This window comes from Antechinus flavipes, chromosome 3 (assembly GCF_016432865.1).
Source record: "Antechinus flavipes isolate AdamAnt ecotype Samford, QLD, Australia chromosome 3, AdamAnt_v2, whole genome shotgun sequence".
Classification (NCBI taxonomy): Eukaryota; Metazoa; Chordata; class Mammalia; order Dasyuromorphia; family Dasyuridae; genus Antechinus; species Antechinus flavipes.
In genome coordinates this window covers 293,093,171-293,117,982 of record NC_067400.1, presented here as the reverse complement: position 1 = coordinate 293,117,982, position 24,812 = coordinate 293,093,171, and positions in this window count along the sequence as shown.

Below are 24,812 nucleotides of genomic sequence, written 5' to 3'. Positions count from 1 at the left end.
ATTGTAATAATAATAATAATAATAATAAAGTTCCCTCCCCTGAATTTGCTAAACTGGGTTAAATTGCCCCCTAGAGGAACATTATGATCAAAAGCATTTTTTTAGCTGTAGTTTGCTCAAATTTTATCCCTCCAAGGTATTTGTACTTGTGGATATTAAATGGTTTTCTGTCCGGGATATTTTTTTCAACATTTTGTTTGTGTGAGTAGCCTCAGGTTCCTTACTTAGGAAAGAGATTTTGCCTAGATAGGTGCTTCTCCTGTGTAGCATTCTCCTGTCATGCTAATACCTTTCATATTTTGATTTTCTCCTACATTTTCTACCTTACTGTCTATCTCATTGTCTATATTTCTTTGTGTGTATCTCTTCTTCTACTCATCTTTTTTTCTCGATCTTTTTCTCTCTATCTCTGTCTACATCTCTCCTTTTCTCATCTCTCTCTAAAAGATAATTTATTAGTAAATATTTGTATGTATAAACACACCCATAAAAATAAGCTCTTGGTACATGCAAACAAGCTTGCTCAAACAAGCTTCTCTCTCTACATATATATATATATATATATATGTGTGTGTGTGTGTGTGTGTGTGTGTGTGTGTGTGTGTGTTTATGCCATATAATGTATATGTAATATATATTCTTGTAATTATATCTATTATCTAGCTATATAATATGTGAGGGAAAGAGACAGACAGAGAGAAAAAGGAACAGAGAGAGCAAAAGAGACAGAGTCAGACAGACAAAAACTCTGAAGTTGCTTTTCAATATCTTGTTGCTATTATTTGTCTTGTTGTTATTGTTGTTTGTTTGTTTGTTTGTTTGCTTTTCTTTTCTTTCCTGAATTAGATGGATTGCCTCCTTTTGAGCCTTTCAAACACTAGAGCACATAGGCTGTCTAGACAATGCAAAAGGGAGGGGGTGGAAACAGTGAGACAATCTCTCTCTCCCCCTCTTTTTTTTGGGTAAAGAAACTAATTTTTAGTAAGAAAAACTAAGGTGGTGATCTATAGTCTGCCCAGTATGGTCTGAGACACCAAGATACACAGATAAGTTATTTAAAGTTCTCTTTGATTCATGTATGACTTAAAATAATCAAATTATGGCACAAATGAATTGACAATTCTGTGACTCAAGCATAGTCAGGCAAATTAGTCAATTAGCTGGTGATTTTTCTGGTTCTCTGCTTTGAGATTGATCAGTTAGATATATTTTCTTTTCTTTTTTTTTTTAAAGGAGTTTTTTTTTGTTTGTTTGTTTGTTTTTTAACATAGGAATAGATAGTTTGCAGCATTCATCATTGCAAAATCTTGTGTTCTCATTTTTTTGTCCCTTCTCTCTACCCCCTCCCCTACATGACAAGCAATCTAAAATATATATTAAACATGTGTACTTCTTTTATACATATTTCCACAAATATGCTGCACACAAGGAAAAAAAAAAACACAGCAAAAAGGAAAAAAATGAGATAGAAAACAAAATACATGCAAACAACAAAAAAGTGAAAATACTATGATGTGATACCCACTCAGTCCCCACAGTCCTCTCTTTGGGGGCAGATTGCTCTCTTCATCACAAGATCATTGGACATGGCCTGAATCACCTCACTGTTGAAAAGAGCCATGTCCATCAGAATTGATCATTATAAAATCTTTTTATTGCTGTGTATAATGTTTTCTTGGTTCTACTCATTTCACTTAGCATTAGTTTCTTTAAGTCTGTTCAGACCTTTCTGAAGTCATCCTTCTGATTGTTTCTTATGCAAAAATAATATTCCATTGCATTCATATACCATAACTTATTTAGGCATTTTCCAGTTGATGGGCATCCACTCAATTTCTAGTTTCTTGCTCATAAAAAGGACTGCTACAAATATTTTTGCATATGTGGGCCCTTTTCTCTTTTTTATGATCTCATTGGGAGCCTAATAGAGAGACTACTAGATCAAAGAGTATGCACAGTGTAATAACTTTTCCATCACTCTCCTGAATGGTTGAATTAGTTCACAGCTCCACCAACAATGTATTAGTGACCCAATTTTCCCACATTTCCTCCAACACTCATGATTATCTTTTTGTGTCATCTTAGCCAATATGAGAGGTGTGTAGTAGTACCTCAGTTATCTTAATTTGCATTTCTCTAATCAATATTAATTTAGAGCATTTTTCCATATGACTAAAAATTATTTTAATTTCTTCAACTGGAAATTGAATATAATCAAAATTAACAATTTTACATTCCATAATGTCCTCTAGTTCTTCTTTGACAACAAATTCCTTCGTTCCTCACAGATCTGAGAGACTTATACTTTGTTCTTTTATTTTGCTTTTAGTATCACTCTTTATGTCTAAACTGTGAATTCATTTCCATCTTATCTTGGGACATGGTGTTAGGTGTGGATTAATACCTACTTTCTGCCATGCTAATTTCCAATTTTTCCAGGTTTTTTTTGTCAAATAATGAGTTCTTATCCCAGAAACTAGGGTCTTTGGGAAGCACCAGATTACTATTATCATTGACTATTATGTCTTGAGAATCTAACCTATTGAACTGATTGACTACTCAATTTCTTAGGCAGTATCAAGTGGTTTTGATTACTGCTGCTTTATAGTTTTAGGTCTGGTACAGCTACACCACTTTCATTTATATTTTTGCATAAATTACCTTCAAATTCTTGACCTTTTGTTCTTCCAAATGAACTATTTTTTTTTAGCTCTGTAAAATAATTTATTGGGAGTTTGATTGGTATGTATAAGTAGATTAATTTAAGTAGAATTGTTATTTTTACTATATTAATTTCCCATGAACACTTGATATTCTTCCAATTGATTAAATATAACTTCATTTGCATAGAAAGTCTTTTGTAATTTTGCTCATTTGTTTTGGCAGGGAGACTCCCATTTTATATTATTTTCAGCAATGTTAAATAGGATTCCTCTTTCTATCTCTTGCAGTTTAACTTTGTTGATAACATGTAGAAATACTCATGATTTATGTGAATTAATTTTGTATTCTGCAAGTCTGATAAAGTTGTAGATTGTTTCTAGTAGTTTTTTTTTTTTTTTAGTTCTAAGTATACTATCTACAAAGAGTGATTATTTGGTTTCCTCATTACATACTCTAATTTCTTTCATTTCTTTTCCTTCTCTTTTTTGCTGTTAACATTTCTAATATAATATTGTGGGCAACCTTGTTTCATTCCTGTTATTGGGAATGGTTCCAGTTTATCCCTATTACATATGATGTTTTTTATGGCTTTTGATAAATGTATTTGACAAAAAATAACACCCATTCCTATTACAAACACTAGAAAACATAGAAATAAATGAGCTTTTCCTTAAAAAATCATCACCAAGCATCAGGTTACCCCAAAAACCAATTCTCTGTGAAGTTATTGGCTTAAAAAGAATTCTCTTAACTGGAAGTTCTCCATCATCAGATTGGCTCATAACTTGATTTATCTCATGAACTCTGTTTGCTGATATGTTTATGCAAAGGCAAAGATAAAGTGAAACTCACACTTCCTGATATAAGGTTGGGAAAATGATCTCCTTCTGAAAGATAACATATAAACAGGTACACATACACACAAAATAATGTGATCTCAGAATGCCTCAATACCTGATTGAGTCAATCAAAAAGATTTAAACTAGACATGAACCTTTCCTTAATCATTAAAAAGACTATAGGGTTTTAATTATCATATTAAAGGACATGACATCACAAAGGAAACATCTTATAATTAGCTAAAAGAATAATCCATATTTCCCATTATTTCCAGATAGTTCTCTAAGGCTCGAAGTCATAGACAGTTGCTTATGTGCATTGGCAAAAGTGGTTTCTTGCATTTTCTAAAACCATTTTAAAATCAAAACAAAATAAAAAATACTCCCTTGGAAAAACAGGAACAATAATAACAGGATTAATAATTGTAATTCAGGTTTAAAACTTTAGTATAGGAATGACCCTTGATTAGTGAATGCTATAGGAGTTCCTATTGTGTGAAACACCCTTTTCTACTTTTAAGGATAAAAGGATAATTATGTTCTAAAACAGATTCCCTTGAGTTAAAGTCATAATAATGTATCAGTAAGAAAATAAATAGCATTTTAATGGATCTGACCATTTTCTTTAGTCATTTTCATGTTTAAATTCAAACAGATTCTATTGAGAAGACAAATACTTCATTTTAAAGGAACTATGGCAATATCTGAATCATAAAATGTAGATAATATCCTTTTTCAGAACTTCTATATCCCCATAAGAAAAGAAAAGAAAGCAGCTTTTCTTTGGCAGTATCTCCTTGCCATATGCTTCAGTCTTGGCACATGATGAAACTGGAATAAAGTTATTAAGCCAAGTTTCTTCTTCCTTTTAAAAATGTTATGAGATCGAAAGAGAGAAGGCAATCACTTCCTAAAGGAACTTCAGAAATAGTGCAACTACAGCATTAATCAATGTTTCCAGCTGTCTGGTTGTGACACCAATCATCAAATAAAAAGTCTTTACCATGAAAGATACTTAAGGGAAAAATAGACACACACACACACACACACACACACACACACACACACGCAGAAACAGAGACAGAGATCCAGAGACAGAGATAGATGGGGAGACTGGGGGGGAAGAGGGAGGGAAAGAGAGAAAGAAGGAGAGAGGGAGGAAGAGAGGAAGAGACAGAGAGGCAGAGAGACAGAGGGAGGGAAGGAGAGAGAACATGAACTTGAAGCCCAATACTCTTGTTTTGAATTCATGAAATCATAATGGATTGTCCTATACTCTGTCCTTAATTTCTCTTTACCTAACAATCTTTTCACCATACACCTTTGTTACACAGTATTTAGGGGCATATATATCTAGAGGCACAGCCAGTAAGATCTCCAATTCAATTCAATAAACATTAATTAAGCACCTACTGTTTGGAAGAACTCAAACATCAAAATCCCCTGCCCTTTAGAACTTACATTCTGCTTTTAACATAACTTTTACTTTTTTCAGCACTGTAACCTTCTATACTTTCAATTCATATACTTTTTCACTCATTCTAAATTCATTGTTCTCATTGTGACCTCTGACTATTTGACCTTATCCAGTTCTCCTGACACATCTCAAGTGATTTGATTCGATATATTCTAGTACTCAGACTTGATGCCACCATGTGCCACTATAAAAACCACTGACAATTAATAAATGAATCAGCCTTTGCTCATAGAATCAAAAGTATTAGTCAGAAGGCAAGAAATCATCATTTCTAATCATTTCTTTGACAGATTTTTTTTTAAGAGAGGCAGATAGGTTAGGTAATTTATACAGGGACACATAGCCAGTATATTGAAGTAGAATTCAAACCTAGGTCTTCCTGATGACCAGTCTAGCACTCCTTCCACTACTTCACAATTTATTGCTCTCACTCATTGCTCAAAACTTCTCAGCATTATCAGCTAATTCTCTCCTTCATATATCTCCTTTCTCATTTTTTTGGCTGAGGACATTTTTTCTATCTGTGTCCTGGATTCTATCCCTTCCTTTAAAAAAAAATTAACCTTAATCTATTAATCATTCCTTTCTTTTTTCCTGATACTTAATGGTTTTTATTATTATAACTTTTTTATTGACAGAACATATGCCTGGGTAATTTTTTACAACATTATCCCTTGCACTCATTTCTGTACCAACTTTTCCTTTCCCTTCCTCCACCTCTTCCCCTAGAGGACAGGCAGTCTTATACATGTTAAATATGTTACAATTGTTAAATAGATACAATATATATGTGCAGAACCACACAGTTCTCTTGTTGCACATGAAGAATTGGATTCAGAAGATAAAAATAACCTGGGAAGAGAAACAAAAAATGCAAAGAGATCACATTCATTTCCCATTTTTCCTTCTCTGAGTATAGCTGATTCTGCCCATCACTGATCAATTGGAACTGAATTAGATCTTCTCTTTGTTGAAGATATCCACTTCTATCAGAATGCATCCTCATACAGTATTGTTGTTGAAGTATATAATGATCTCCTGATTCTGCTCATTTCACTCAGCATCAGTTCATATAAGTTTTTCCAACCCTCTCTGTATTCATCTTGCTGATCATTTTTTACAGAACAATAATATTCCATAACATCCATATGCCACAATTTATAAACCCATTCTCCAATTGATTCTCCAGTTTCTAGACACTTTTTAGGGCTGCCACAAACATTTTGGCATATACAGGTCCCTTTCCCTTCTTTAGTATTTCTTTGGGGTATAATCCCAGTAGAAACACTGCTGGCTCAGAGGGTATGCACAATTTGATAACTTTTTGAGCATAGTTCCAAATTGCTTTCCAGAATGGTTGGATTCATTCACAACTCCACCAACAATGCATCAGTGTCCCAGTTTTCCCGCATCCCCTCCAACATTCATCATTATTTTTTTCCTGTCATCTTAACCAATCTTAGAGGTATGTAGTGGTATCTCAGAGTTGTCTTAATTTGCATTTTTTATCGATAATAATTAAAAATAGTTTCAATTTCATCATCTGAAAATTGTCTGTTCATAGCCTTTAACCATTTATCAATTGGAGAATGGCTTGATTTCTTATAGAGTCAGTTTTGACTCTATATATTTTGGAAATGAGGCCTTTATCAGAAACTTTAACTGTAAAAATGTTTTCCCAGTTTGTTGCTTCCCTTCTAATTTTGTTTGCATTAGTTTTGTTTGTACAAAAGCTTTTTAATTTGATATAATCAAAATTTTCTATTTTGTGATCAATAATGATCTCTAGTTCTTCTTTGGTCACAAATTCCTTCCTCCTCCATAAGTCTGAGAGGTAACCTATCCTATGTTCCTCTAATTTATTTATAATCTCATCCTTTATGCCTAACTCATGGACTCATTTTGATCTTATCTTGGTGTATTCATTTTTTCTTTCTAATAAGAACAATTTCATATTTTTTACAAAGTGTAGAAAAAGAAGAAGAAAAATATTTCCCTAATTTTACATGTAAGACAATTGATAGGGGCAGCTAGGTGGTGCAATGAGGAGAGCACTATCCTTGAAGTCACAAGTCCCTAACTTCAAATCTGGTCTCAGACAATTAACACTTCCTGGCTGTGTGACCCTGGGCAAGCCACTTAACCCCCATTGCCTCACCAAAGGAAAAAAAAAAAAAGAAAGAAAGAAAGAAATACTAGCAGGAAAGTGACTTGCTTATGGTCATACAATTAGCAAATAGACATGGAATAAACACTTGGATCTCTGACTTCAAATCTGGTTTTATTATTTTTATCACATTTTGTTATTTATCCATTGTACCATTGTATCTCACCAACATAAATCTCTATTTATGGGATTTTTCCCAGATGTCTACAAAGGCATTCAAATTTCCCCAAATACTAAAAATGCATTTCCTGCCCCTTTATCTAGCAACTGTCTTATTTTTACTTTCCCTTCTATCACCAAATTTCTTTTAAAAGAAGTTTTATCTTTACTTTCATACACCCACAGTCTGTTCAAACACTTGCAAAATGAATTTCATTTCCTACTAGTCATTTTTTCCTTTCCTTTTCTTTCCTTTCCTTTCCTTTCCTTTCCTTTCCTTTCCTTTCCTTTCCTTTCTTTCCTTTCCTTCCTTCCTTTCCTTCCCTTCCCTTCCTTTCCTTTCCTTTCTTCCTTTCCTTTCCTTTCTTTCCTTTCCTTCCTTCCTTTCCTTTCCTTTCCTTTCTTTCCTTTCCTTCCTTCCTTTCCTTCCCTTCCTTCCTTCCTTTCCTTCCCTTCCTTCCTTTCCTTCCTTTCCTTCCTTCCTTTCCTTCCCTTCCTTTCCTTTCCTTTCCTTTCCTTTCCTTTCCTTTCCTTTCCTTTCTTTCCTTTCCTTTCCTTTCCTTCCTTCCTTTCCTTTCCTTCCTTCCTTTCCTTTCTTCCTTTCCTTTCCTTTCCTTCCTTCCTTTCCTTCCTTCCTTTCCTTTCCTTCCTTCCTTTCCTTTCCTTTCCTTTCCTTCCTTTCCTTTCCTTTCCTTTCCTTTCCTTTCCTTCCTTTCCTTCCTTTCCTTCCCTTCCTTTCCTTTCCTTTCCTTCCCTTCCCTTCCTTTCCTTCCCTTCCCTTTCCTTCCTTCCTTTCCTTTCCTTCCCTTCCTTTCCTTTCCTTCCCTTCCTTTCCTTTCCTTCCTTTCTTTTCCTTTCCCCTTCCCTTTCTTTCCTTTCCCCTTTCCTTTCTTTCCTTCCTTCTTTTTTTTTTTTTTTTGGATGAAGGGATTCTGATGACCTGTTTGCCAAATGATGCCAAATGAAGAGATACTTTTTTTTTTCATTTCTCATCCGATGGACCTTTGTGCAACTATATATATATAGTTAACTGTGAATATTCCATCATTTTATATACTCTCCTTACTTTGATTTAGATATCCCCTTTGCATTTTTACCATACTCTTTATCCACTGACTCCTTCAATAATCTTCACCACTTATTCATATATACTTTGTGACTTGAACTAACCATCTGATTTCTCAGTGATAGAAACAAGTCTCCAAGATTGTAAATTATAAAGAAGGTGCCAATCTGCTTTTTTCTCTATTCAATTGAAATCACAGAGCCAATCCCTATTCAGATCTTCTCCATGATTCCTTTTTGTCCTCTCTTTTCCTCTGGCAGTATTATTGACCTCCAAGACTTCAATGATCTCTATGCCAGCGACTAACACATCTGTTTCTCTGATCTAACTTTAGACCATTTGGCCCTACATCAAAAGGCAGTAAAATACCCTCTTAAGGAAGAGAATGAGATGCCAGGAACTGGAGTAAAGGGAAAGGAAGAGGAGCTCACACCCCTAGGGAATGGTATGAAAGGTTCCTATTTAAACTTCTGTGATAAAATTCTTTCTATTCTCCTCCTACCTCTGTGGTACTTTCTCCTCAGTATCCTTTGCTGAATCATTATCAAATCTTGCATATAAAGCATGATCACAGAAATTTCCCACTGAATGCAGTAACTTAACAGTTACTAATTGTTCTTATCATTTTTTTCCTTCAAAACCTGATTTTCCTTTTGACTCCATTATTTCTAATATTTGCATGTTCAAAATAGTGTTATCATTGTCTTTTTTTCTCTCATGACTCTTGTTTAACCAGTTACTAAAGCCTTCATCATGAATCATTTTTCTTTTCTGTCACATGAGCTAATCTGTGAAGGGGTACTTAGAACTGTTTTAATTTCATTTTCTCTAATAGGGATTTAGAATTTTTTTTCATTGACTATTAAGAACTTTGATTTCTTCTTCTGAATCTTTTCCTAGAGATTTTTACATGACTATTGTATTTTGTTAAAATTATATATTGATATTATCATATTTTATCAGTTTGTTCATATGTTTCACCATTTATTAATTGGAAATGGTTCTTATTTTAACATTTTGACTCAGGTCCTCATACATTTGAAAAATGAGATCTTTATCAAAAAAAAAAATTGTAATCCCCACCCCACAGATGCCCCAGTTTTCTGTTTCCCTTCTAATTTGACTGTAATGGTTTTATTTCTACAAAATCTTTTTAATTTCATGTAACTAAAATAATCCATCTTACTTTGTTTGATCCTCTTTCTTATTTTATCATAAGTCCTCCTTAATCCATAGATCTGATAGATAAGTGTTCATTGTTCCCTGAATTTTTTTTAATACTACTCTCTATGTCAAAATTATTTATCCATTTTAACTTTATTTTGGTATATATTGTGCATTTTGGTCTGTGTCTAATTTGTGCCAAACTGCTTTTTCAGTTTTCCTATTCAATTTTTGTGTAACGGTGAGTTGTTGTGCCAAAAGTTTGGATCATTGTGTTTATAAAACACTGGATTACTGTAGTCATTTACTACATTGTGTTCCTTAACCACTGAACTGATCCACCATCCTATTAATTAGTCAATAAAAGATTGTTTTATGATTACCATTTTGTAATATACTTGGAAACTTGGGACTGCTAAACTATATTCCTTCAAAAAATGTAATTGATTCACTTTATATTTTTGATTTTTAAAATTTTTCCAGATAACTTTTGTCATTTTTTTTCCAGGCCAATAATGATAAATTTTTGTTATTTGATTCACATAGCATTAAATAATTATTAAAATTGTTACTTGGGACATTTAGGTGGCATAGTAGAAACAGATTAGTGCCTTGGAGTTGGGAGGACCTGAGTTTAAATATGCCCTTAGACACTTGACACTTAGTAGCTGATTATCCTGAGCAAATCATTTAATCCTGATTGTTTGGGGAGAAGTGGGGGAGAGGGGAGTTGTTACTTTTGCTATATTGACTTGTTCTAATCATGAGCAATTCATATTTTTTCAATTGTGGGAAAATTGTTTTAGAATTATGTTTGCATATTTCTCGTGTGTGTCGGTAACTCTGATTACAAGTATTACATATTATCTAAAGAAATGTTTATTGAAATTTCCTTTTTTATCTCATTCTGCTGGGTTTTGATAGTAATGAACAAGAATGCTGATGATTTGTGTGGGTTTTTTATATCCCACAAACTTGATAATGTAGTTAATTATTTCAAATATTTTAAATTGATTATCTGAGGACTTCTAAGTATATCCTCATATCATCTGTAAAGTGATAGCTTTGTTTCTCATTCCTATTCTAATTTTTTCAATTTCTTTTCCGTATCTTATTGATATAACTAGCATGTTTAGAAGAACATTGAATAATTGTGGTTATAGTGAAGATCCTTACTTAACCCTTAAGCTTATTGGGAGGGCTTCTTGTTTATCCCCATTATAGATGTTTACTCTTGGTTTTAGATAAATAAAACTTAACATTTTAAGAAATACTTAATTTATTACTATACTTCCTAGAGATTTTTACATAAGATTATTGTATTTTGTTAAAATTATCTATTGATATAATCATATATTTGTTGTTTTTATTATTGTCATCAATTATGCTTATTATTTTCCTGACACTCAATACATTCTCCATTCCTGCTGCAAATCCCACCTGTTCATATTTTATATTTATGATACATTCATATATCACACTTTCATACACATTTTTCTTTATGAAGTCAAATAGCTTAGTTATTTGAAACATTCATTTGAGTTATTGGCTTTAACTCTCTTGAGCTTCCTTTCTCTATTTGTAAAAGGGCAGCAGGGTCATTATGGTCTCTTTCAGGTCTTAGATGTCATGACATAACAAAACTTTAGTTTGAAAAATATGCATCTTATAGTGGTAATTTACACTTTTGTAAAAGCAGCTTTTTGGTGTTTAGATTTATTTAGAAAATTTTCCCCAATTTAATCGCAATACATTGTGCAGTTTTCTAACTTCCACTTTTCTGTTGGTGTGATGGTTGAATGCAAATTATTTTCCTAGAAATAAAATGATGGCATTTTAATTTTGATTTCAACACATATGTGGTTTTTATTTTTAAATAACAACCATGTTATCTAATTGTTTTGTAAAGGAAAAAGACAACATGTAGGTATAGATCTGAAGCAGCATGTGTGAAAAACATCTGAAAAAATTAAGGTTTCTGGACAGATGTTATAAGAGTCTTGCGGTAAAAGCTATCAACATTAAAATCCCAATTCTAATTTACTTTACATCAGGCATTTAAATTTATTATCCTTAAGCCATATGTTCCAATTGAAGCTTACTTCTTTGTTCATGAATCAGTTGACAATGAACAGTTAAGTTCCACCAGTTCTGAAAGGTGAAGTTGGGTAAGCTTAGATAATAGGAGAATAGCTGTAACTTCTAATCCAACTGAAGAAAAAACAAGCATACCATATGTTATAAACTGGTAAAATGGCTTTTTTAAAAAGTTACATTTTCTCCATGTTTCCATTAAAACCCTATTTTCAGAGGCTTATAGTTTGGCTGTAAAAATCATTATAAACTAAAACTTAACATCTACTAAAGAGATTTAACTTTACTGGATCTTTTGAGAGAGAGAGAAGAGAGAGAGAAGAGAGAGACAGAGAGAGAGAGAGAGAGAGAGAGAGAGAGAGAGAGAGAGAGAAACAGAGAGAGAGACAGAGACAGAGAGAGAGACAGAGAGAGAAGAGAGAGAGAGAAGTAAGAAAGGAAAATAATTAAATGGTTTCACATGGTTTGGAGGCCTTTATACCTTAGCAACACATTTCGATTCTAATTGTCTTTAGATGAAATTCTTTATGCTACATGGACTATTGGTTATGGCTCATTTCAATGCCATAATGAACTATTCTGACATAACATTCATGATCTCAAAGAGATTTTCACAATATCGATTGCAAAGAATTGTTATATCAGCAAAGGAAGAAACTGGGTCACTGGGAAGTGCATAACTTTTTCAAAGTGTTCAGAAAATGTTTAGAACACTTTCTAGATCCTTGGTCTCCTACTCTAGCAAGCTACCTAAAAAGTATTTGTAGATTCCAATTTTATATTTGAAAGCACTTGAATTTCAATGATTATTTACAGGCAGGGTACCTAGAAATAGAGGCTCTCTTTGTGGAATCATTCAGATACACTACAGGTTTAAAGCTGAATAATTAGGTTATAAATGGTTGCTTTGCCCACTTTAATATCAACTTCCAAATTTTGACTCTAATTTTCTTCTGTCACACAGTGCCTCATTGAAAAAGATTCTTTCTTTGATTCAAGTGCTAAGGCTTCACTGGGGAATAGCTAGACAGAGTAATTTAGTTAATAAAAGAATTATGAAGATGTGTATTATATTGCCAAATTGAGAAGTACTTTTGAGGGAATCATTTTGGTTTATTGTTCAGTAGGGACAAAGGTAAAGGTGGTTTCCAATTTCTTGCTACCAGATAAAAGTGAGTCTATGAATATTTTTGGAACATACAGGGTACAGGGAGCATTGATTAGTGTGTGCTTTGTGTACAGAGGCATTCAAAATCCATTCCATCCCAGCCACAACCTAGCATTCCAGATTGACACATTACTCCTTTTCATGGATTCTGTGGTACAGACAAATGGCTCACTGGAGTTTCCTCATGCAAAACACTGTTTTCTCCTATCATCATGGCTTTGTACTATCTCTTGTTGCTATGGCTTTGATCAAGCCAGGGATGCTCTCTTTTCCTTTGACACTTAAAATCATGAATTTCTTTTGAAGGTCAGTTCAAGTTTCGTCTTCTACTTGATGCTTCAGCTGCTCAAAAATTGATTTTTTAAAATGCATTTGCAAATGCTTTTGTGGTACCTCCAAAGAGGTCATTTCTCTAACTTTTAGTTATATCTAGTCTAAGTACTCACAGGATAACTGACTACAGTTTTTTTCAAGATCATAGGTGACTCAAAGGGACCAAATTTATTTAATCATTCTATGGAGAAACAAAAGATAATGATTATGCTTCTTTTTGAATATCAGCTAGAAATCTCAATTATTTTTAGTAGAGGTATTTAATAAGTTCATATAATCAAAAATGTTAGTACAAATAGTCCTTCTAAAACTCCAAAACATACATCTTCATAAAGATACATTTGATCCATGAAAAGAATGGTCATAAAATAATAGTACAATGGCAATGAGGTTTACATTTAGGAAATATATGCAGCAGTGGGTATATGTCAGTAAAAATCCTTTCTTGAATCCAAAACTAATATTCTTCCCTAGTGAAGAAATTGTGCTAATTTGAAGGTAGTTTTTCCTTCTGGCAGCTACTTTTCAATATCTAACTTTGTTTACATTTCTCTGTGATTGTTCTAGGTATAGTTTTCTCTATTCATTGAAGAATGTGCATCTTTTGATAGCATAACCATTGTGAGGAGGAGGCAACCTCCTTTTCAGAGGCGTGACCAAAACTTTTATCCTCTTTATTGGAACTATTGTTCAAGTAGACTGTTTCGCCACTTGACTGAACTCACAATTGGACTAATTACTGTAATAGACACTATGGAGCTACTCTTCTAACATCTAATTAAACTGAAATATTGGGAGTAGTTTTTTTTTTTTTTTTTTTCCCCTAGTAACAGTTCTTGAGTTCCCAGGGGAATATACTCTCCTCCCATGATTACCAATTAATATCAATTTATCAATCAGGCTTAATTAACATTTACACAAGGAAATTTTACTAATGTAAAATACAATGTGCTCCAAAAAAAACTTTGAAAAAAATCACATTCTCCCAGCAGAAATGAATGTGGCATTGTAACAACTAGAGAAAATTGGATTCAAGCTTGGAGAGCACATAAGGCATAAGAATAACAGTTTGAGAAAGGTTTTTTTTTTTTTTAATTTTTAACTTTTTTTCTGTTTGTTTTTAATTCTTAAGTTGTTCCCCTTAGGTGAGTTGTAGCTTTCTGTTAATCTTCTTTTGGAGTTTTGAATGTATATTCATTATTACTTCTCATCTCCCTTTGACTTCTATAATATTTAAGTAACTGCTGCTGTTTCAAATATAATGCTAAAATACCCGTGAAGAAGTCCAAACCCATCTTCCTCTGAAATTGAAGAAGTCCTCCTCTATCCAAGAACTGGGAAATTATGGGAAATAAGACTAAGGTTAGCACACCCTTTCCCTTTTCTTATCCCTCCAGCCACACAAGCCTTAATATTTTTTTTTCTTTCCTAAGGCCATACTCAGTAAAATCACAGATTTCAACCTAGCTTCTTTGTTTTATCCCACTGACCAAATATATTAAACAAGTATATCAGGCTTGCTGTCACACTTCCAGAATGCTAATGAAGAAACAATTTACTTTGATGTAAATCTGCAACTACTTCAAAACTTACTTTTTTAATATTAAAACTTTTTTTTTATTTTCAAAACATATGCATATGTAATTTTCAACATTCACCTTTGCAAAACCTTGGGTTCCAAATATTTTTCCTTTCCTTCCTCCACCCCTCCCCTAAATGGCAAGTAATCCAATATGCTAAACATGTGCAATTCTTCTATACATATTTCCAAAATTATCATGGTGTGCAAAAGAACTCAGATCAAAAAGGAAAAAAAAATTAAAAGAAAACAAATGCAAATGAACAACAATAAAAAGGTGAAAATACTAAGTTGTGATCCACATTCAGTCCCCACAGTCCTCTCTCTGAGTGCAAATGGCTCTCTCCATCACAAGACCATTGGAACTGGCCTGAATCACCTCATTGTTGAAAAGTCATGGAACAGAATTAATCATCATATAATCTTGTTGCCGTGTATACTGATCTCCTGGTTCTACACATTTCACTTAGCATCAGTCCATGTTAAGTCTCTCTAAATCTCTCTGAAATCATCCTGCTGATCCTTTCTTATAGAACAATAATATTCCATAACATTCATAAACCATAACTTATTCAGCCATTCTGCAACTGATGGGCATCCACTCAGTTTCCAGTTTCTTGCCACTACAAAAAGGGTTGCCCCAAACATTTTTGTAGCATAAATACTTTTTTCCTTTTAAATGATCTCTTTGGGATACAAGCCCAGTAGAAACACTGCTAGATCAAAGAATATGCACAATTTGATAGCCCTTTGCACATAGTTCTACATTGCTCTCCAGAATGGTTGTTCAGTTCACAATTCCATCAACAATGTATGTGTCCCAGTTTTACCACATCCCCTCCAACATTCATCATTATTTTTTCCTGCCATCTTAGCCAATCTATGGTGGGTAATAGTACCTCAGAGTTGTCTTAATTTGCATTTCTCTGATCAATAATGATTTTACCTTGAAACTTAGTGAATTAAGAGGTTAAGCGAATTGTTTAGAATCATACAGGGAGTGTTCATCAAAAATAGCACTCGAACCCAAGCATTTCTGATTCTTTTGTGAAGCAACTAAGGTTAAGTGTCTTGCCCAGGGTCACACAGAAAGGGTGAAGTATCTGAGACCAGATTTGAACTGAAGTCTTCCTAACTCCAGGGCCAATTCTCTATCCATTATACCATCTAGCTGTCCCCAGAGCATTACTTTTCACCCCCTGAGGCAATTGGGGTTAAATGACTTTCCCAGGGTCACACAGCCAGGAAGAGGTAAGTGTCTGAGATCAGATTTGAACTCAGGTCCTCCTGTCTTCAAGGCTGGTAATTTATCCATAGCACCACCTAGCTGCCCCTAGAGCATTAATCTTAATTCCTAACCAAGCACTACAAATGATTTCTGGTATTCAAAGTACCTTGATTTCAAATTGTATGAGGTTTTCAATGCTGTTTCCCTTCTATGACCCACTATTGTTCCCATTCAGGACTATAACCTAAAACTTCTAAAGTTACTAGAAACATAGGTATTAATGTTTATACCAAACAAATATATATATATATATATAATCAAGAAACAGTATTAAAACAATAAAACAAAGAGAGAAAAAAAAGTCAATAGAAAATAATTTCAGCCTACTCCCCAGTGGTTAGTGTCTCCCCCATTGCTCAGTTAGTATTTTATGTTTCAAGTTACTCAAAGAGTGAGACTCAAATAGGAAGGACATCAATTTGATTTCTCCTTTTTGTTGTAGGAAGAGGTTGTTTGTAGTATTGCTTCTCTCTCTGACCATTGGTTCAGCCAATAATGAGTCCACCTACATTTCTCCTTATTGATGACTTCATTTTATTTTCCTCTAATATAGATTCACCTGAAGCACTGTTTCCACTAACTTTAAAGCTGATGTTTCTGTTACCTTTGGTTTGTTTTGCCCCCCTCTGCAGTCATAATCTGGGAGATACCACTTTTACTGTTCCAGTATTTTAAGTAATCTGCTTACCTAAATGACAGTAGAAGTACAGGCACCTGATCTCCTGGGAAAATGAGAGATGTGAAGAAAAAGATTGGCTATGCTCTTTTTTTTCATAGATTTGCTTCTTGACAAGGCTTTGGGGTTAAGAATAGAATAGAAACTCCCAATCATCTGGCTAGAGAATAGAAGAGTCTGTAATCAATTGAAAAATTTGGAGAAAACAAAGTTTGGTTTATTACAATAGCCTAATTTATTAAATAGTAGTTTGAGGCTGATTTCCTCAAGGCTATCAATCTTTCTCAAATTGGGGTTTTAAAAAATGCCAAGAGATTACCTAAAGTACTCAAAATTATATATATATATATATATATATGTGTGTGTGTGTGTGTGTGTGTGTGTGTGTGTGTGTGTGTGTGTATACATATATAATGGTTCTTTAATAAACCACAAAACACCCTGTGAATTTCTTCACTTATTTAGATGTGCAGCACAACAATGGAAAATATATAATTCTAATAAATGTGGGAAAAGTGAGAAAAGTTCATATGTTGACTTTTCAAGAAATGACAGAAAAAGCAAAAAAATGGATTCCATGGGTTAGTTACAAGAAAAGAATCCTTCCTTCTCTATCTCTAAATTTGTAAGATTTCCTTCTTTTCATCCTATTTTACTTTTCCTAACTTTCTATCTCAAAGGATTGATGAATCATTGATTTGAAGATACAAGTAGCATAATAGATTATTAAGCCTAATTTCCACATTTTGCAAATGAGGGAACTAATATGGAGCGAGGTTAAGTGATTCCCCTAGTCATGTAGTTTGTAATTTTCTGAAGTAAGATTTCAACTAAGGTCTTCCAAATTTCATTTCATTAACCATTATTACTATGGAGTAACCCAGTTAGTTTCAGTCTGGAAAGCATAAAAATCTGAATGAGCATGATAAAATAAGTATTCCTCATTAGGAAGAGCACATTCCTAATGGTCTTGCTAAACAGGATTAAGTAGAATTATTTATGATTGATATCAATTATTAGATGTTCTAGGATTGACTGAATATTTTTTGTGGCACCAAACAAAACAAAAATTTGTGAAATATCTGACAATCCAATAAAGGAAAACATCAAACAAAAACTCTGAATATGAATCCATCAAGATAGCTCATTTCTGTTTTTTCCATGAATCCCACTTCATTTATACTTTAAGGACAAACATTGAAAGCTCTAGATTATCATCTGTGTTCCTTTTGTTGTAATGAAGATTCAATAAAGAATCAATTGTAAAGAAAAGAAATGCAATGTTTGGGTAAAACAGAATGTGTCATTTCTGAAGAAATTGTCTTTTTTTCTTGTCCTTTATTTTTTGTTTCATACATCTGTTCACTTATACAATAAAAACTAGTTATCATAGCAACTGGCAAATCACATGGTTTTTGTACTATCTTTGGAGTACAAAACTCCTTGTTTAAGAAACATCCTATTCTCCATTTCTTTGAATGCCTATAATACCATAGTATAAAGAGAAAATATTTTTTATAATCAGTATAGTATACAAGTATTCAGTCTTTAGTGTTTAAGTATTTTCCCAAGAAATAATTCTGTGTCAATTGAACAATTCATCTCCACAATTGCATTGAGAAGTGTAAGTAACAACTATTTCAAAGTATATACTACTGACAGAAAAACAATAGCAATGCTTGGAATATAATCCTTGGCAACCAATGCCCCCATCCATTAAGAAAATGATAATTAGTGATCATTTGACTTATGTTTGTTATTTTTCCCTTCAAGTGATATGGTATTAGATGTTAAGAAGATCTCAAAATACACACATGATACATTTTTATGTCTGTTCTTCCTTATTAAAATTTTCTCTATCATTTTCTTAAACATAGACAGTAAAAGAAAAAAGTCCTTGGTCTGTAGCAGGTGGCAATTTTTAGGGTATATATGAACATATAGAAATTCAACAATTAACTCTCAGACAATTGTAGATGCTTTCCCCCATATTGACTCCTCTATATTATTGGCATTAAATTTAAATCAAACATAAATTTCAGAACTAGGAATCCATTAATAGTAGTTTCTTTCCCATACTTCCAATCCTAACTTTGTAAAGATACTTTCGAGGATAAGATATTAAATGAATTTCTCTTGAACATCAGCCCAGGTCAATATTTGATTTATCCACAAATATAACATTAAGTCAACTATATGAGTAACTCTAAAGAAACTCATTATTGCAATCAGTATTAAAATCTAGACTCAATATTATCATCAAAGTCCAATTAATTTTCCATGATATTAGATGAAAGGAGGATCAAAAGATTATACTTCAAATTCTTAATTTCCAGGCTCTATATATTACTGCAAATATCAATGACACCTGTAGTCCACAGTTGCACTTCCACCCACAGGGAATTCTGGTTTGGAGTTCAGTCTTATTGGATTAATTTTTGGGTGTGACAGAGCTTATCTTCAAAAAAGGATGGAGTGTTATTATTTATTGTACACTCTGATTTATGTGAAGAATTTTCTTTTTAAACAATCCTTATGTTCAACTCACAACTCAGTTATCTCTAAAAGAGGAGGATCCAAAGGTTTTTTCCCTAGAATCAATTGTTCAACCAATGAATGATCATTTATTAGAGACAGAGCCAAGATGATGAGCATAAGGAAAGATCTCTCCATAGTTCACTCAGCATACTATATCCACAAAATCATAGATAATGTGCCAGACTGAATTCTAATTAGAAAATCAAGAAAAAGCCAGAGTGAGTAAGTTTTCTAGTCTAGTGCAGCATAGGAAGAGATACATAGAGGTCTGTGCACCTTTGATTGGGGTCTGGCTGGAACTGCATAATAGAAAGAGTAATGGGGTTCAAGGAGTGTTATACTGCCCAGAGATGGAAAACCAAGAAACAATACAAGTGCAAGAAAAAAAAAAAAAAAAACTGCTTTCTATCAGATGAATCACCTTATTTAGATTGAGTAAGAAAGTCTGAATGCCAGGCAAATTAAAAAAAAAAAAAAAAAAAACAACCACCAAAAACCCCCACCATCACCACCACCAAGGGGGAAAAAAAAAATAAGGAACTTGCAAGAGGGCAGTAAACAGAATTCTCTGCAGATGAAACCACTTTGAAAGCAGCAAAAACGTACAGATTCCCAGAATGTACTGTGAAGCACATAGAAGAAGAAAAGCTTAATTAGATTTCCAGTACCCTCTCCTGCCAGCCTTGATAAATAAATAGAAAATAGCCCAAACATAAAGTCTATAACCAAGAAGAAGGCTGGAAAAGCGAGCATACTGAGAAAGAACATAATCATAAAGAGCTGTCTCAGTGACAAGGAACCTCAAGAAACACACAGAGAAGATTTACAACTACAAACAGTCTCTGAGAAAAAATTATATTGGACATATATGTCCAACAAGGATTCTTTGAAGAAAAAAGATATACAAAAGAGCAAAAATTATTTTAGAAAAAAATTAAGAGAAGTAGAGGAAGAAATGGAGGAGAGTAGGAAAAGAAATGAAGCTTATACAAGAAAGTTATTAAAAAAAAAAGAATTAAGAGCTTCACTTAAAAATTAGAATTTGTAAAATGGAAGCTATGACTTTTTGAGATATCAAAACAAAATTAAACAAAATCAAAAAACTGAAAATAATAGAAGAAAATATGGTGTATATCATAGAGGTAATTAATGACCTGAAATTATATTCAGAATAGATAATTTAAGATTTATTGGACTAGGAAATTTCTGCAGTCAGAGGCAAGATGGTACATATTGAGGAAGCAGCTGAGTTCTCCCAATATTCCTCTCCAAAATTTTTAATATAATGCCTACAATTGAATTTTAGTTTAGCAAAGTCAAGAAATACAAGACATTTTTCCAATGCAATTTAGAAGATTAGAAAAAGAGGACAGTCAATTCTACCTAAATTAATCTACTTATTCAGTGACATACCAATTTAAGTACTCAACAATTACTTTATAAAGCTAGAAAAAATAATAACAAAATTCAACTGGAAGGATAAATGATCAAGACTATCAAGGAAAATGAATGGGAAAATGCACAGGAAGATAGCCTAGATACGCTAGACAAAACTCTCTTATGAAGCAGCAGTCATCAAAACCATGTGGTGCTGTCTAAAAAAATATAATAGTGAATCAGTGGAATAGGTTGTATACACAAGATATAATAGTTAATAGCTATAGCAATCAACTGTTTGATAAATACAAAGATTCCAACATCTGGGATAAGAACTTACTATCTGACAAAAAATTTTGAGGGAAATGGAAAATATTATGGCAGAAACTAAGCATTCACCAATATTTCACGCCTTATATTAACATATGGTCAAAATAAGTACATGATTTAGACATAAAGGCTGATACTATAATCAAATTAGTAAAGCAAGGGATAGTTTAATTGTCAGATCTGTGGAGAAAGGAGGAACTTATTGTCAAAGAAGACCTAAGGAACATTATAAAATGTAAAATGGATAATTTTGTTTACATTAAATTAAAATTCTTTGTACAAACAAAACCAATCGAGCCAAGATTAGAAAGGAAGCAGAAAGCTGGGAAATTTTCTTATTGCCAGTGTTTCTGAAAAAGGCCTCTTTTCTAAAATATATAGAGACCTGAGTCACATTTATAATAATACAAGTCATTTCCCAATAGATAAATGGTCAAAGAATATGTACAGACAATTTTAAGATGAAGTCAAACAAAAAATGTCCTAAATCACTACTGATTAGAGAAATAGAAAATAAGACAACTCTGAGGTATCACTTCACACCTCTCGAATTGGCTAATATAACAGGAAAAAATAATGATAAATGTTGGAAGGGACATGTTAAAACTGGGACACTAATGCCTTGTTGAGGGAGTTGTTAATGATCCAACCATTCTGAAGAACAATTTGGAACTATGCCCAAAGGGCTATCAAACTGTGCATACCTTTTGATTCAGCAGTGTCTCTAAAGGGTGTGTATTCCAAAGAGGTCATCAAAAAGGGAAAAGACCCACAGATATTAAAATATCTGTAGCAGCTCTTTTTGTGCTGTAAAGAAGAGGAAGTTGAATGAATGTCTGTCACTTGGGGAATGGATGAATAATGCATGGTATATGAATGTCGTGGAATGTTATTGTTCTAAAAGAAATGATGAGCAGTATTACTGCATCTGTATCCCAATATAAAAGGGAAAAAGACCCTATATGAAAAAATGTTTAGAGTAGCTCTTTTTGTAGTGACAAGGCACTGGAAATTAATTAGATGTTCATAAATTAGGGAACAACTAAATAAGTTATGGTATCTGAAAACAAAAATATGTCTATAAAAAATAATGGGCAAGATAATTTCAGAAAAGCCCAAAGGATCTACATGAACTGATGCTGAGTGAAGTGAGCAGAAACAGGAGAACATTGACACAGCAACAATAAGATTTTGTGACTAACTGTGATGGACGGGGCTTTTCTCAAAAATATGGTAATTCAAGGCAATTCCAATAGACTTGGGATGAGAAAAATGACATCCTCATCCAGAGAGAGAACTATGGAGACTAAATGTGGATCAAAGCAGAGTATTTTCACCTGTTTATTTTTTTTTTCCTTATGTTTCCCCCCCACCCTTAGTATGATTTTTTTTGCTTATCATGACAAATATGGAAATATGTTTAAAATGATTACACATAGGGTCAGCTAGGAACACCACCCCTGAAGTCATTTCCTAGCCTTGTAACCCTGGGTAAGTCACCTAAGCCCAATTGTTTCAACAACAACAACAACATAATAATAATAAAAAAGAAAAGAAAGAAAAAGATAATAAAATGATTGCATATATTTAATCTATATCAAATTGTTTGCTATCTTAGGGAGATGAGGTAAGGAAAGGAGAAAAAATTGGAACCCAGAGTCTTACAAAAATGAGTGTTAAAAGCTATCTTTACATGAATTGGAAAATAAAATGCTATTAAGAAAAAAAAAAGAATTCTTTCTCTAAGGAAAAAAAAGGAAAAAAGAAAATATAAGACTCAAAAGTAGTAAATAAAGAAGTAAAAATGAGAGAGAAACTGTAACAGGTTTAATAAGGTTAAACGTTTTATATTCCTATTAGGAAAGGTATGTATTACTCCTAAGAATTATATTAGTAGGGGATTTAGTCTAATGAAAGAAAATGCCTTTTCAGCCTGATAAAGTTTTATACACACTACTGAATCTACTATGAATAAAAATAGGAGTTATTTACTGAGACTTTTATGTATTTTTGTTTAGTAATGTTTTACTTTTTGTGACTGCATTTCAAAGACACTAGACTGCTTTCTCATTTCCTTTTCTTGCTAAATTTACAGATAAGGAAACTGAGATAAATCGGGTTAGATGACTTGCCAAAAGTCACACAGCTAGGAAGTATCTGAAGCCAAATTTTAACTCAGATATTCTTGACTTCAAGCCTGGTACTTACTACATCACCTTTCTGCCCCAAAACATAAAATAAATCCACATAAATCATCAACATTTGTATATATTGCCCCCTTGCCAAAAATAACAACAAAAACAGAAGCCATAGGTAAAAAGATAAATTTCATTTGAAATACCCACATACAATATGAAGTACTTTGGAATTTACTTGCCAAGACAAATCAAACATGAAAGTCTTATCCTGTGCATAGAAAATATGCAACCTACTTTCTTCTGCTACATATCTTATCAACACGATTTTGCATATTAAAAGTTTTTATTCATTAACCCAGTGATCAGAGTTTTGTAAACACCCAGTATCCCTATGAGAATATGTGTAAAAAATTTTTTGGTAAAGGAAAAGGGTAGGAAAAAAATTCATTTGGGAAAAGCATATGATGCAAAAAAAGCAAAAGATAAACTTTTAAAATGCTGTTATTAGGCCTAAGTTATAAAATTCATTCTTGAAAATGTGCCATTATTAAATTGAATGGTTCTGCAGGGATTTCTAAGCCTGGAAATTATGACAATTTTTTCTTCCTTTATTCAAACATTTCCCAAGTATTATAATTATTATTAAACTTGAAAAAATATCAGCATGATTTGGTTGTAGAAATAAGTAATCTTTAGTAATACTTGTTCCATTATTGTTTCAGGTCCACATGATTTTTAAGTAATTCCTTTTTAATCTATATTTGGTTATACCTATAGTATCAGTGTAACAACATTCCCAGGAATATATAACTAATAAGTGACTGTCAAATAAAGAAAAATGATTGGAAAAATGAGGAAATTGTAAAGGTTGTAAATCACTCTGCTGTTATATGGATAGAAAGGCCAATCATTAAAAACACATCCATCACTTGGCAGACTTTAGTAAAAATGGTATTTGATGATATAAAAAGCCATAAGCATTATACTGTCAATGTTCTCTGAAAATCATCTGTGAAAGTGGGCCTAAGGGCCAGAACTGACACATTTCTTGCTATCTACACTGAACCATAATTACCTCTTTCCCTCAATAATTAAACAAAAATCTTGGTGTTATTTTCCTTCATGGTAGTGCCTGACATAGCTTGCACTCAGTCGGCATAGATTCTTCTAATCTGTAGTCACCTTCATGCTATGGATTGGATTATGACATCTATGTCAGTTTCATAAATAGCCCCAAGACAGTATCTATAGCCTGGTTAAATAAAGTTAGATTTATACCCGAAAACTAGCCACCTGAGAATGATGTGCAAGGCTTTGGCAATCCATGAAACTAATAAAAAATAAAGAGAAAATTATACTCAATTCTGTGTCTTATCAATCATATTGTAGTAAGTTCAGCAGATACAAAGAGAGATAAACCAACAACAATACTAAAAAAAAGGCCACTGAATAGTTCACATATTAATGGGAAAACACCCTGAAAATAAATGATTGCCTATAAAACACACAGATTATAAGGAAGTCAACTTTTGAAAGATTGATGTGGCAAGGTGAACTGAGAAGATCTCTTATAGAAGGCAATTGAGGTGAACCTTGAAGGAGATCAGTGTTATTAAGATATGCAGCAGAAGAAGGATGTCAAAGTGATAGCATTGAGTGGGATTGGACTTGCTTTGCACTGAGAATAGGCTTATAACCCAATCGTGAACATGGATGGGAAAATATTCTTGAGATTTCCTATAAAAATCTCTCTCA